Below are 14192 nucleotides of genomic sequence, written 5' to 3' on the forward strand. Positions count from 1 at the left end.
TTCCCAGAGTCTAGTGGAAACCTCTCCAACAGGAATTCCAGAAGAATTCCAGAAGCAAGAATTCCAGCACAATTAATGTTTGCTGTGAGGGTTGCTGACACGAAGATAATATTCCTTTATATAAAGGTATTTTACATTAAAATAGCCATGACTCAGCTTAAAGCCTGAATGGAATCAGTTCTTGCCTTCTACTTTTACATGGGGAATTCAGGTTGTCAGGCTTATGTGACACATGACTTTATATAAAGGTATTTTACATTAAAATAGCCATGACTCAGCTTAAAGCCTGAATGGAATCAGTTCTTGCCTTCTACTTTTACATGGGGAATTCAGGTTGTCAGGCTTATGTGACACATGACTTTACCTGCTTAGCCATCTCAAAGGCCTAAGATTTTATGTACCATGGATACCCCACTCTGCTGTATCACTGTGATCCAGCTTTACCTTATCAGTTATAACCCTTAGGAATCATCCTGGGGTCATTCAAGTTCCTCACAACCCTCTGAAGATACATATGGTAAAGAAAATCAAGTATGATTCTCAGTGAAAAGAGCACCCATGCTTGGGCATATCTTACTCTCCTAAGGTCTCTTCCTCTTAACTCTCATGTTTATAATCTATATTAAAAATGTCTTCTAAGGAGGCTGGAGAGATGGATTAGCAGTTAAGAGCACTGGTTGCTGTTGCAGAGGAAATGGGTTCTGTTTTCAGCACCCAAATACATGGTGGCTAACAACTGTCTATAACTCGGTTCCAACGGGCTCATCCCTCTTTTGGCCTCAGCAGGCCCTGTATATGGTGCACATACATATATGCTAGCAAAACACACGTGTAATATAAAAATAAATCTTTAAAAAATATCTTTCTAGCTGGGAGTAGTGGTGCTCACCTTTAATCATAGCACTCATGACGCAGAGGCAGGCAGATCTCTATGAGATCGAGGCCAGCCTGGTCTCCATAGTGAGTTCCAGACCAACTGTGGCTATGGGGAGACTCTGTCTCAAAAAATAAACCAACAAAGAAACAAAAAAATCTTTCAATAAACTCTAGCTCCACCTGATACTAGCTAACTTCGTAGTTCTTTTCTGCATCTAAGCCAAGGATCCAGAGCTACTTGAGTGGAAGCTCCCCTCAAAGATTAAGGAACTCTTCAAGCTACTAGACCATGTAGAGCTGTGTCTATGGCCCTGTCATCCTGTCACTACTGGCAGGCTTCGTCAGTAGTGGGGACATCAGAAGGGGACATCAGTGAGTATATAATTTGACTTACAGTTTGAAACCATCAGTCTGGCAATTGTGAAGGAGGCAGATGTGATATAGAAGGAAAGAGGAGCATGGGGGGCAGTTTGGAAAACAGTGCAACTTGCAAGCAAGATGGTGAAGGACTGAGCCAGAGTGAAAGAAAAGCTAAGTAAGATCAAAGATATATTTTGGTGATAATTGACAGAACTTGTTAATAAGTTGGTTGTGGGCCTAAGAGGAAAAGAGGAATTAAGGATATCTTCTAGGTTGGACCTTGATATCAAATCTTTGCCAGCTTGTTTTCCTTCTCATGGTTACTATGAAAAAGGAGGTAAAGATACATGCAAACCCTCAGTGGACACTAGCTCTCCTATTGTCCCAGAGAGAAATGTGTTTTCCCTACTTCACTGCTAAACAGAATTACAAAAATACTCATCCTACACAGGCTGAGGGGAAATTACTTTGCTATTTTATTGTGTACCCTTTCCCTTCTGAGGGGTCAATTTTTACTTTATATAACAGAATATTTAACCATAGTTTTGGAACACAACTTTCACACAAATAAATAAAAGGACTCCTCATATTTCAAAAGGTTCTGAAGGCTCTTTTAGGTCATGTTTGTTCATTCAGCACTTAGAATAAGCTGAAATTACAAACTTCTGCTGATTAAAAAAAATCAAAACATAAGATAAAGTACATCTGAAATAATGAGATTTTTAAAGGAGGCATCAACCACATGTGAGTAGGCCAGAAGATAAAATACCACGCTGTCCAGTTCAATACAGGACACCTGGCAGCCCTACCTCTAAGTTTAAGTCGGCTTTCTATGGTGCCAACACCCAGCCCTTTTTGGCTGTACTGGCCTGTCCTCATTTCCCCCTGAAAACTGTTCTAAAGTTAGTAGAATAACATGCTGCCTGGGTTGCCATTAGCAGCTTCTCTCAGGAGGCCATCTGGCTTGGCAGGTGCTTGACTGGGGTAACCCTGGATCTTCTTTCAAACCTCCCAATGGCTGCCTCTAGGCAGCATATGAAAAAGATGTCACCGGGAATTTTAGCAGATGTTTTGGGGCCCTTAAGGGACTTTTTTTTTTTTTTTTTGTCTCACATTGTAGCCCAGGCTGTCCTCAAATTCCTGATCCTCCTGCCTCAACTCCCCTCCTTCCTCCCATTAGGGATTGTAGGCACCAGTCATCATACCTGGCCCTTTGAGAACTTTCTTGCTAGCATCCCCTGGCCCACTGGACACCCCCCATCACTAATAAAGATCTGGGCCCCCACCTTAATGGAAGCAGCTATTTTTCTTCCCAACCCCAGGGAGGTTGCAGAGTGGTTCCATAAATCTGGGATCCCTTCCCTACTTGCCCTGCCTCCTCAAATCCTTTTTAGCAGGCAGTTAGAAGCTGCTTTTGCTGAAAGGCACTGACTTCACTGCAGCCCACAAAGTAACTAGAAGCAGATGAAAAGCTTGCATCACTGCTTTCACTTTGTATCTCTTACTTTGGGTCAGTCACCTGCCTTACATACATGTTAGTCACTTCCCGAGTGTCTGTCCTACCTCATCCCCCTTAAAAGTTGATGGCACATTGGGGCTGGAGAGATGGCTCAGCGGTTAAGAGCACTGACTGCTCTTACAGAGGACCCAGACTCGATTCCCAGCACCCACATGGCGGCTATGAACCCTCCTTAACTCCAGTTCCAGGGGAATCCAAAGCTCTCTCTGACCTCCGTGGCACTGCACGACACAGGTGCACTCACATACATGCAGGCAATACACTCATACACATAAAATAAAAATAATAAAATATTTTTTTTAAAGTTGATGACACACAAAAAGCAATATGCAGATGACTTGGGGAGACTCATCCCCTATAATTCTGCTCAATGATGGACCCTGTGTGGTGCACTATCAACATACCAAACAAGATGTTCCTGCTGGTGCAATAGTGGAGCATCTAGTGTAAGTAAAACCAGCAAATTTCTATTGGATATAATGCCCACTCCTAGGAATGGAACACACATCTGGTACTGTACACAAGACCAACCCCCTGTGGCAGGGGGGAACATAGACCCCAGTTGGAAACCACTGCAATTGTTTTGTTAGATGGATGTGACACACCTGCATCCAAGCGTTTGTGTTTATACCCATAGGTTAAGTTATAGCGGCCACTGTTTAGATGTCCTTGCTTCTTGCTATTTGTGTTTTTATAGTAGATGGAATGAATCCCACTGAAATGGGTCAACAGGCCATGGAAAACTGATGATGCAGACACCCAAAAGTTCAGTGCCTTGCCACAGTAGGAGGAAGATCATCCCATACCTACCACTCCAAGGCTCAGGGACTTTTGTGGAAGAGGTTGGCAGAAAGAATGTAAGAGACAGAGGAAGGGGTGGAGTGTTAACTGGAAGTGTATTCTGATCACTAAGCTATTGTCACACCTCCTTCCCCTGCACTCATCAAGGAGTTGAAGGGAGAGTCACTTACCTCTCCCACCCAATCAGTGGACCTTAGCCTCATGTGGGGGAGGGGCTAAGGATATATAAGCCGAGAACACAAGGAGGCACCTCTCTCACCATTTTCTGTGGCTGTCGGGAAGTCACAGGATCTATATTTGAGTGTGGACTTTCCAGTGCAACCCTAACTGGGGAGCACCCACTCCTCTGTAAATAAACCCCTACCCTATGCTCTGTTAAAAAAAAATAAAATGATAGATATTTTGATAGATAGAGGGATCTGACTAAACTGCACGTGTATGGATTGTACTGGGGAATGTCTGGAGACACTGAGTTGACACAGTGGGACTTAACACTCAGGACAGAGTATATGGGTTCCTGTGGGGAAGCTATGGAGAGGGGTCTGGTGGGGATGGGGCTATAAAGATGATTCAAATTGAGTTATTATGTATGAAATACAACAAAATTTAATAAAAAAAATTTTTTTTAAAGTCGATGGCACAAAGAGTAACCAGGACTTCATACTGTCAGTGTTACATTCTGTTTCCGACCCTGAGAAGGTGCCTCAGGTCATCCAGCCAACCCCCATACCTGTATTCACCTTGGATTCCAGGAGCAACCTCACAGACAGATCACCCCATTATATCAATCTCCAAACAGCAACAATCCAGACTGTTCCTTCAAGTTATGACAGAAGTAACTTCTTAGGACCACTTTGTCAAGGCTCCATCAGTCACGCCTTGACCAGGACTGCTTAATTATGCACACTTCTTGTCCCTGCCCCAATTCTTCCTCTATTTAAGCCTAAAGCTCATGTCAGTGCCTTAACTGCTTCTGGGTCTTTTGGCTAAACAAGTTAGTATCAAGTCAGTGCCCTGATTTGGAGTCACTGAATCTCTTTATCTGTTCCTCTTTTCAATGTTACCACATTCATTAAAAATTTCTCTGTCTGTAATATCAATCATCTAACACACACAGATTACTAGCCATCTGTAATCTGAGCACTGGGCTGGGTGGCCAAAACTAGTCTGCTCAAACCCCTAGAACTGGGGCTTTTGCTCTGAGACTCCTGTAATCACTCTTACTATCTGGGAACTTGCAAAGGCAATCTCGTCTCAAGTAGAGCTGGTTTGAAGCTCTGGTAGCGTCCTGTACTGTTCAGCCCCCTCTTTTCTGCAGTAGGGATGATAGGCGAGTCTAAGAACCAGCAACCATTTCAAGAAGCTTGTAATGGCAAGCTTGGCTTTACAAAATGGCAGTCTTGGAGATAGAATTCCAGCCCTAGTGCATCAGAATCATGACAAGATTTTAGCAGGATCCCCAGGTAGTTTCCAAGGCACCTTGGAAGACCACACAGATGTGAAGGGCCTTTGATGGAGAGAGTTCTTACATCTTCAATCTCCAGTCTCACTTCATTGTCCTTCCTTTCCAAGGACTTTTGAGCTCATTCCTTCCAACATTCTCTCTGTCCTTCCCTGTTCCCCCTGAACCACAAGCCTTTTTCCACAGCCCCACTCCCTTTCCCCCAGGTCAGCTCTGACTCCTCAGCTCAGGCTGGAACTCATCTCTCACAGCAGCATTTCTTTAAGGGTGGTTTTTGCTGTGCTTCTCCCCTAGTAGGGCCTCTAATACCAACCAAACTGCTGTCTCTGTGGTCCCTCTCTGAGCTACTTCAACATGGCCAGGGGTTGTAGTCCTCCTGGGTCATAGCTAGCCTGACTCTGCAATCCCTACTCCAAGGATGCTCTTGTGGGAGAGGATGCTCTTGTGGGTCTCTGGTGGTCTGGATCTCCCCTTTCCCATAGCTTTCTCTGATTTCACTCTGTTGCCCCATATATTCGAAGCCTATTCCCAACCTTTAAAAAAAAAAAAAAGTACCTTGGAATACTGTCAGTGTTCATTCTTAAAATAGTGTCTTCCCAAAGTTTTATGTATTTCACTTTTGCAGACTGTTAGAATAGTAGTGCTGTTAGAACAGTAGTCCTAACAGTTTTACAAAGATTAACTCATTTAATCTTTAAACAATCCAATGATGCAGATAATTATTAACCTCCTTTATAGATGAGGAGATGAAGGCGGAGTTTAAGTAACTTCCTCAAGATCACAGCTAATAAATGACTAATCAGATTTGGAACCCAGATAATCTGAATGGCTCATAACCATACACTAAGCTGTGCTATTGACCTAAAATGGCCTGAAAGCTATATGTTTAAGTACACATTTATGTGTATGAGACATTTTAGCTTTATATATTATATATACATAATTTCTATTTCAGTGCTGGAACCTGGTACTAAGGACTGTCTACCTCCAAACTACACCCTGAGCCCAAAAATATTTCTATTTAAATATGCACATGTATATACAGAGAGAAACAGAGGGGAATTTAGTTACCTTTTCCCCCAATAGCCACATCTCCTGGCTATTAGTGCAAGCTTAAAGTCCATTTTTGAGAGGAGCTTATTTTCCTCTAACAAGTGAGGTAGTTGGATTGGATGAACTAGCTCGCCAAGCAAATTAAGGGACCTTCCAATTTTAAATTTTAAGTTTCCCAGAAGACTGACCTGGGAACTTTGCTTGATTTGACTTTCTGCGATGTCGCGGGTCAGTGTTCTCTGAGCTAATTCTAGACTGTTCTTGTGTCTCTTGAACTAATGGTAATGCGAGCTTGCTCTGTGCAACTGATGATATTCTAATGCATTTGTAATTCATATTTACATTTAAATTTCTGGACAGTTTCAGTCTGGTGGATTTAACTTGGTAACGTTCACATAAACAAGAAAGCGAAAGAAACGGCACCATAAAACTGGTGCAAGGGCGCCCTCTGCCGGTAACATGAGCGCTCTCCAGCCCTGCAAGAGCCTGGCTCTGCTGTATAGTACAATTTGCATCTTGCCTTCTAGCTCTTGCAGCATTTCAACCCAGCAACGGCGCGTTTAGCACTCCAAGAGCGAGGCAGGCACAGTGTGCTTAGTTAGGGCTAGGCATACAAAGACAAATGAAAGCGCACAGGCTTCAGGTCTCTCACAATCTAATGGGGCACGCCAAATCCATCAGCACAACGTGGTTTGAGAGGTACCACCCGTCCTGCCTCCCATTTTCCCATTAGTTTTCTGCCCCAAGTTTACATAAGAGTCCAAATCACACAGCATAACACAAAGCTCTTTTGTTAGGAATGGTGGCTCATGTTGCCCAGGAGCAACCCAACCCAACCCAATGGGGTGCTACCCTGGAGAGATCCAAACTGCCTGGGAACAATCTTGACAGCCAGACCCCCAAGACAGACACAAGAACTGCAGAGAAAGGTCAGAAGTTCACGGGCTGGGAAGCCGGCTCTGCAGTTAAGAGAAGTTACTACTTTTACAGGGGACCTGAGTTCAGTTCCCAGCACCAACGTCAAGCGGCTTGAACCCCTCCATAAATAAGTGCACTTAGCTGCCGGATGTGGTGGCACATCGCTTTAACCCCAGCATTCCGGGGGCAGAGGCAGGTGGATCGCTGTGAGATGGAGGCCAGCCTGGTCTACATAGTGAGTTCCAGGACAGCTGAGGCTACAGGGAGACCCTGTCTCAAAAAGACAAAAAGAGAAGAAAAAGAAAAAGAAAAAAAATGCACTTAAAATATGCTATCAAGGGGCTGGTGAGATGGCTCAGTCAGTAAAGGCACCTGCTGCTAAGCCTGACTCCCCAAGTCCAATACACAAATTCAATTCCCCATCCTCACATGGTGGAAGGAGAACAGATTCCTACAAACTGTCTTCTGACCTCCACCACCCCATCTCCACACACAATAAACAATATAATCACATATATGTGTATATACACTATCCTATGAAGACCTCTGAAAGTGTTCATAACAAGATTCTGTTGGATTTTTTTTTAAACAAAATTTTATCAGGCCACATTTTCAGAATAGGTCAGGAGGTCCCCTCAATTTCTAAATTGTTGGTCCTCTTCTCAAAATTTCACAGGTTCTGGACATATGCAGTTCTGTATGGCTGTTTCCCCTGGCTGAGAAGACAGCCACTACAAAGCAGGAGGAAAAGTAACTACAGAAGAGCATGCTTTTCTAAACTTTTTCAAAACAGGAGAGGGGACAAAATAAAGGCAAAATAACAAAACCATCAGTTTGTACAAATTTCTTGGAACCGTGGCCTATAAGAATATCAATCTTAACACCAGAAGGTAGATATATTTACCAATGAGGGCATCTGAGGACTCCCTTAAAATGGCTCCTGTGAAGGATGGAGTAGAGAATCTATATGAGAGGGAGGGATGAGGGATGGAGGGACAGAGGGACAGAGGGAAGCTAATCTTGATTGTCAACTTGACTGGATCTGGAATCAACTAAAAGGTCACCTTGGGCACTCCTGTGTAAGGAACTTTCTCTCTCTCTCTCTCTCTCTCTCTCTCTCTCTCTCTCTCTCTCGTTTCTTTTTTTGTGTTTTGTCTTTGTTGTTGGCTTTTGAGATAGGGTAGCCCTAGTTGACCTGGAACTCACTATATAGGCCAGGGTGGCCTTAGACTCACAGAGATCTGGCTGCCTCTACCTCTGGAGTGCTGGGATTAAAGATGTGCAACACCATTCCCAGATCTGTGAGGGACTTTCTCGATCAAATTATTTAAATTATTTGAAATAGGAAGTTCCACTCTAAATGTGGGTGGCACCTGCTGGTGGCAGCCCAGATAAAAGGTCATGGAAGAAGGAAGCTTTGCTTTTTGCCTGCTTGCCTTCACTCTTGTGGGCAGGTTCATCTATCCTGCTGTTGCCACTTCAGCACTCCTTCATTGATACTAAAATCAGCTCTTTCAGGCTTCCAACATAGACTGAAGACCAGCAGCTCTCCTGGAATCTTCCAGGCCTTCAGTGACATATTAGGACTACTGAGACACTCAGACGTGTGGACAAGATTCTTGGCCTCTCCGGTGTGAGACAGCCATTGTTGAACTATTCAGACCATATCATGTTAGCCAATCTAATAAATCCTCTTTTAATATATATATATATATTCATTCCATCAGTTCTGTTCCTCTAGAGAACCCTAAATAACTCATAAAAGAGAGACTGCAAAGAGTAAGAAGGAAGGAAGGAAGACTGGAAAAGCGGGGAGGAGTGGGAAAATATGGATAGTCATGGGGCAGGGGTTCACAGCATTCTGCACATCTTAAATTTATAATTTGAATTTAAGAATTACATATATTTCAAAAAGACAAGCATTGTGGAAGTACATAGGTAAAAAGTAAAAGCACATGATCACAGACTTCCACAATGCACCACTAACAGAAACACAGAGGTCAGGGTGAAGGTGGAGGAGGGAGGCCAGCACACCCAACATAAGTAACCTGCATACCCATCTGCTCAAGACCTGCCTGGACATGAATGGTTGAAACCAAGAGTTTACAGCTAGTAACTTAACAGGAAACCCTCACCTGTCTCTGAAAATCCTTCTGATTTCTTAGTAATGAGACCAAACCAAACAAAAAAAAATTTGTTAACAAAAACTTGTTTTACCAAAAATTCCAAAGACAATTCCCTATCTTCGTTTCTTGGTAAACCAAAAGTGTCTATTTTTATGCATGCCTGAAATGTTAATAATGTATTTGTAGCAATTTTGAACAAAGCACATTAAGGCTTGTGAAGCAAACTTAGTGAAAGTGTTTGTATAAGATAAATATACAGGGGCTGGAAAGATGGCTCAGTGGTTAAGAACACTGGCTGTTCTTGCAGAAGACCCGGGTTCGAATCCCAGCACCCACATGGCAGCTAACAACTGGCCATAACTCCAGTCCCAAGGGATCCAACAGCCTCTTCTAACCTCTGCGGGCATTGCACGACATGGATGCACTTACCTACATGCAGGTGATACATGTATACACATAAAATAAAAATAATAATTTTTTTAAAAGTTTTAAAAAAAGATAAATATATAGATGTTGGGCTGGCAAGATGGCTCAGCTGGTACAGGTGTTTGCCAGGCAAGCCTGGCCACCTGAGTTCGATCCTCAGAACCCAGGTAGAGGTGAAAGAAAAGAACCAATTCCACAAAGTTGTCCTCTGACCTCTACATGCTCCTCTACATGCACATCATACACACACAACAACGATAATAATGCCACTGTAACAATGACAGTCAACTGGGATGCAGTGGTAAAAACGAACTCAAGTACTGGGAGTGTAACTCAGTGGTAGAATACCTGCTTAGTAAGCACAAGTCCCTGGGTTCAACCTCCAGAATTACCAAATAAATATATAAACACATAAATAGGTAAATAAGTAATTAACAAATAAAAGCTGATTCTAAGATGCACCCAGGTATATCCTTTCCCCTGGGGTGCATGCTAGGTAAGCACCCCACTACTGGGCTAGTCTCTCAGTGCCCAGTTATATTTTATTTTTCTTCTCTTGCCTATCCTAGTTGAGTCATTTCTCAGCGTTCTGAATAAGAGCAAGTGTCCTATTCAAGGAGAGAGGAAGTGGGAATGAGGAAGAAGCTGCAGAAGACGGAGGTGGTAGATTTGGGTCTTGTGCCTGGTGATAAATTAAGCCATGTTGAATTTCCACAAGTAGACTTCCACATACCTTTACACAGAGATTTACATAATATTTTCTGACATTGCTTTAACGTAAAACAGTCAACTCTGAAGTATGGTTAACATATAATAACTTATGTGTTAGATAAATAATAGATGGCATTTACATAAATATGAATATCTATGTATTAGGTACAATATGTGCATTTATGTAATAATGAATAATATTATTTATGGGTAACAAAATGCGCTCCTAAATACAAGTATAAAGAGCTCTATTTATTAGGATTCATGTATATAGTAGTTATGAATTATGAAAGTATCAGTTTGGTCTTTAATTAGAGCATCTACTCAATCCTAGCTCCTAATTCTACTAGTTCAGCCCTTTGATCACCCACATTGTGTCTCTGCCTAGTCTGTTAGTTGTTTGTCCCCTATTTTGTTCCATAAGAAACTTAAAATTGTCTAGCACCTTTTACATCAGATGTGCTAAGTAGTATTTTGCTGATGTGTGTGTGTGTGTGTGTGTGTGTGTGTGCGTGTGTGTGTGTGTGTGTCCGTCCTCCACATTCCTGTATCTTACGCCATATATAAATGCTGATTCTGGAGAAATATGGTCATTCATTCATTCTAGCAGTGCTACAAATCAAACTCAGAGCCTGTCTAAGCAAGTGCTCTACCACAGAACTACAGCCCAACTCTCAATTTTTAGGAATATATGTTTTTGGAGGAAGGAAATGTCAGTGTTTGCATTACAGTTGGGGAAACCTACAGGTGAGCATCATCTTAAGAAATAACCTCAAGTAATTAGATCAAGACTGATGGTTTTCTGTTTTCAAATTTCTGACAAACAGCTCCTCCCTCACACAGGCCCTCCATTGACCAGAGCACAGAAGGAAAGGTACTCCTTACCAACCCCTTTCCACCTTCTCAGATTGCATGGGTCTGGCTCTTGGGGTCTGGGAGCTTTCTGCAGTTTTTCTAGCACCCAGGCAAGTTAAACTCTTAAGACTAATAAGTGTTTTCCCCTTGAGCTGTATATTAGAAATCATTCAAATGTGCTTAAGTCATGTATCTTCATAAAATAAGGTTATTTACGTTAATATACTTGATCTTCATCTTCGTCTAAGCAGCAGTTTGATGTGCAACATTCAGGTGCAATTTCTATCTTTAGAATATGGAACTTCAGTTACATTCATGAAGCGCCTAAACATTGTGATGTCATTAAAATACTACATCAAAATACCATTCTAATACTTTTATTTTGTAAAACTTCAATCATATACAAAAACAAGATAATGATGAATCCCCATGTACCTATGACCAGTCTCCAAATGGTCTTGATGCATTTAAGATTTACCTATACTGGATGAATTAATCTGTTTCTTCTAATTGCTGATTAACATTCCATTGTGTGGATCACCATACTTTGTCTATTTAAATACTGCTTGCTTCCCTTGGAGGCATTTATGACCATGTATTCATGTTTCATGTGCCTGTAACTCAGTACAGCTCTGTGCATTGGGAGACAGCTCCCAACTCCTGGCTTCTCCAAGCTGTGATTTCTCCCTTATTTTTTGAATATAAATATCTGTGTAATAGATGCAAATTCATATATTTATATAATAATACTACTTTGTATTAAGTAATAACATTTATGGGTAAATACAGATACTTCAAGCAATTATAAGAGTTCTAACTTCCTTTATTAATGCTTCTTTATATAAAATTCTTTAATTATCAAAGTATTAGTTTCACTTTTAATCAGAATATCCACTAGAAAGTCCAGCATGGTGGCACACATTTGTGACTGAGGCAGGAGGTTTTCAAGTTCAAGGCCAGCCTGGGCTACATAGTGGTTAGCAGTCAGACTAAGCCTCATAGCAAGATCCTGTCTCCAAGCCAAACACCGTCAGTATCTAAGAAAGTACAGGAAAGGCCCAGTTCAGTCCTCTTTGTATCCCAGGAACTTCATGGAAGCTTTCTTATGCATGAGAAGACAGTTTTTCTGTTTTGAGATTCTCCCTTTGTCTCTGACTTTGGACAGATTATAATGTATTATTATAACTGTCTGTCCCAGTTGGAAGCTTTTCTGACTCATCCTAGTTGGAGTCCTTTAAACTTCTCAAAATTGAAGGTCCATTTCTTATCTTAAACTGGGATTTTTTTTTTGTCCATTAAATTTCTTCAGTAATTTCGTTCTCACTCCTCATCCCAAGACTTCCATAATGAGCATGCTAGTTGGCTTGAGGGTCCTTTAGGTTTATTCACTTTCCTTCATCTTTCTTTATCTTTAAAAAAAAAAAAAAACTTCAATTGGAGAATTTCCTCTGATGGATTGGCCTTGACCATGTCTGTGAGGCATTTTCTTGATTGGCAATTGATAGAGGAGGGACTAGCCCATTGTAGGCAGAACCATCCCTAGGCAGGTAAGAATGTGTAAGAAAGATAACTATGTTCCCGCTCTCACCTCCCCATGTCCCTGGGCCAGCACAACCCACCAGCCTCTCTCCTGGTTAAGTCCATCGTGCCATCAGCCTCCATGCCTTGACTCCCTCAGCCTCATTCACCCTCCTATCTCCCCTACCCGACTCTCCTCCTAGCCTGGGTCCTGTCCCATTCCTTGTCTTGGAGTCCCAGATACCGGGGAGCCACCACTGCTTCCTGGTCCTTTGCATCCAGACCAACGCAGTTCCTTCTCCAGGTCCTGAAAAGCACTCTGGGCCTGGCCCCACCCTCACCGTCCTCTGCTTCCCTGGGCAGCACAACCTTCCAGGCTCTTTCCTGGACACCAGGGTTGACCTCTCCTGCGGAACCACCACTGCTTCCAGATCCCTTACATCCCCAGGAGCCCTCTAGGCCTGGTCCAGCCCTCACCTCCCTCTGCTTCTCTGGGCAGCCAACCTCTCTCATGGGAGCCCTCTGGGCCTGGGCCTGCCCTCACCTTCCTCTGCTTCCCTGAGCTGCACAACCCACCAGCCTCTTTCCTGGACACCAGGGCTTACCTCTCCACACCAACCCAGCTCCTCAGTGCAGTCCCCGGGAGCCCCTGGGGCTTCTTCCCGCCCCCATCTCCCTTTGCATCTGTGGGTGGCATGGCCACCAGCTGCCCAAGACCAGCATCTTTCCTGGACCCTGCTCCCAGGCCAGTCCAACCCCCAAATTCCTGAGGACAACATCTTTCCTGGAGGGATCTAGACCTTAGGAGAAAGCCCAAGAGCATCTGATTCTCACCTGACTTGGGCCTCTATAGGAAATCCTGAAGACAAAAGCAATTTGGCCACTCCAAAATAAACTTAAAAGAGAGTACCGGAAGCTTAAATGAGCCAGCTTTTCATGCCCCAAAAGTAAACCATAAAGGCAGACCTAAACTTGAAGGCTTGAGTGTCACACAAAAATCAGAACCTACAAAAGAAATTCACATGTCAAAATCACAGAGAAAAAATAATAACCTGAAAAACCAAATAACATATCCCCAATAAATACCAATAGTCCTCTAGAGGAGTATAATGAGAACCCCCTAGAGATAATGCAGGACATGGAACTCAAAAGAATAATTATAAACATGATAAAAGAATTCAGTGAATTTAAAGAACACACAAAGAAATCAAAGAACTGAAGGAAGATAGGGATAAACTTCTGAATGAATTCAGAAAAGAGCTAGGAATATTGAAGACTACTCAGGCTGAAATGAAGAAGGAAGTGAAACACTCAGAAAGCCAATTAGAAATGACAGGAGAAAGCCTCACCAATAGGATGAATGAAATGGAAAACAGAGTATCAAGACTGGAAGATAAAGTGGATGAACTAAACCACTCAAGTAAAGATTATGAGAAATTTAAGAAATCATAAGAATGGAATATGCAGGAATTGTGTGACACCATAAAAAGACCAAACTTATGACTCATAGGCATACAGGAAGGAGAAGAATCCCAAGATAATGGCATGGACAAGATCTTCAAAAGAA

The 14192-nt window shown here is 42.5% G+C and overlaps 1 protein-coding gene across 2 annotated transcripts in view; it reads right to left on the reverse strand.

The window, feature by feature from the left end:
- Trim13 (tripartite motif containing 13) overlaps positions 1–14192 on the reverse strand; it is a 72288-nt gene that overhangs the window by 26111 nt on the left and 31985 nt on the right. Inside the window, exons 4-5 of one of the 2 annotated variants that reach the window (XR_003848071.1) lie at positions 13460–13630; positions 11564–12646 (exon numbers count right to left, since the gene is read on the reverse strand). The exons of the other annotated variant lie outside the window; for it this stretch is intronic. The gene's annotated coding sequence lies outside the window, so the exon portion shown is untranslated. Of the gene's footprint in view, positions 1–11563; positions 12647–13459; positions 13631–14192 lie in introns of those variants that run through there. 2 annotated transcript variants of the gene reach the window in all.

This window comes from Nannospalax galili, unplaced genomic scaffold (genome assembly GCF_000622305.1).
Source record: "Nannospalax galili isolate Female #2095 unplaced genomic scaffold, S.galili_v1.0 scaffold488, whole genome shotgun sequence".
Lineage (NCBI taxonomy): Eukaryota > Metazoa > Chordata > Mammalia > Rodentia > Spalacidae > Nannospalax > Nannospalax galili.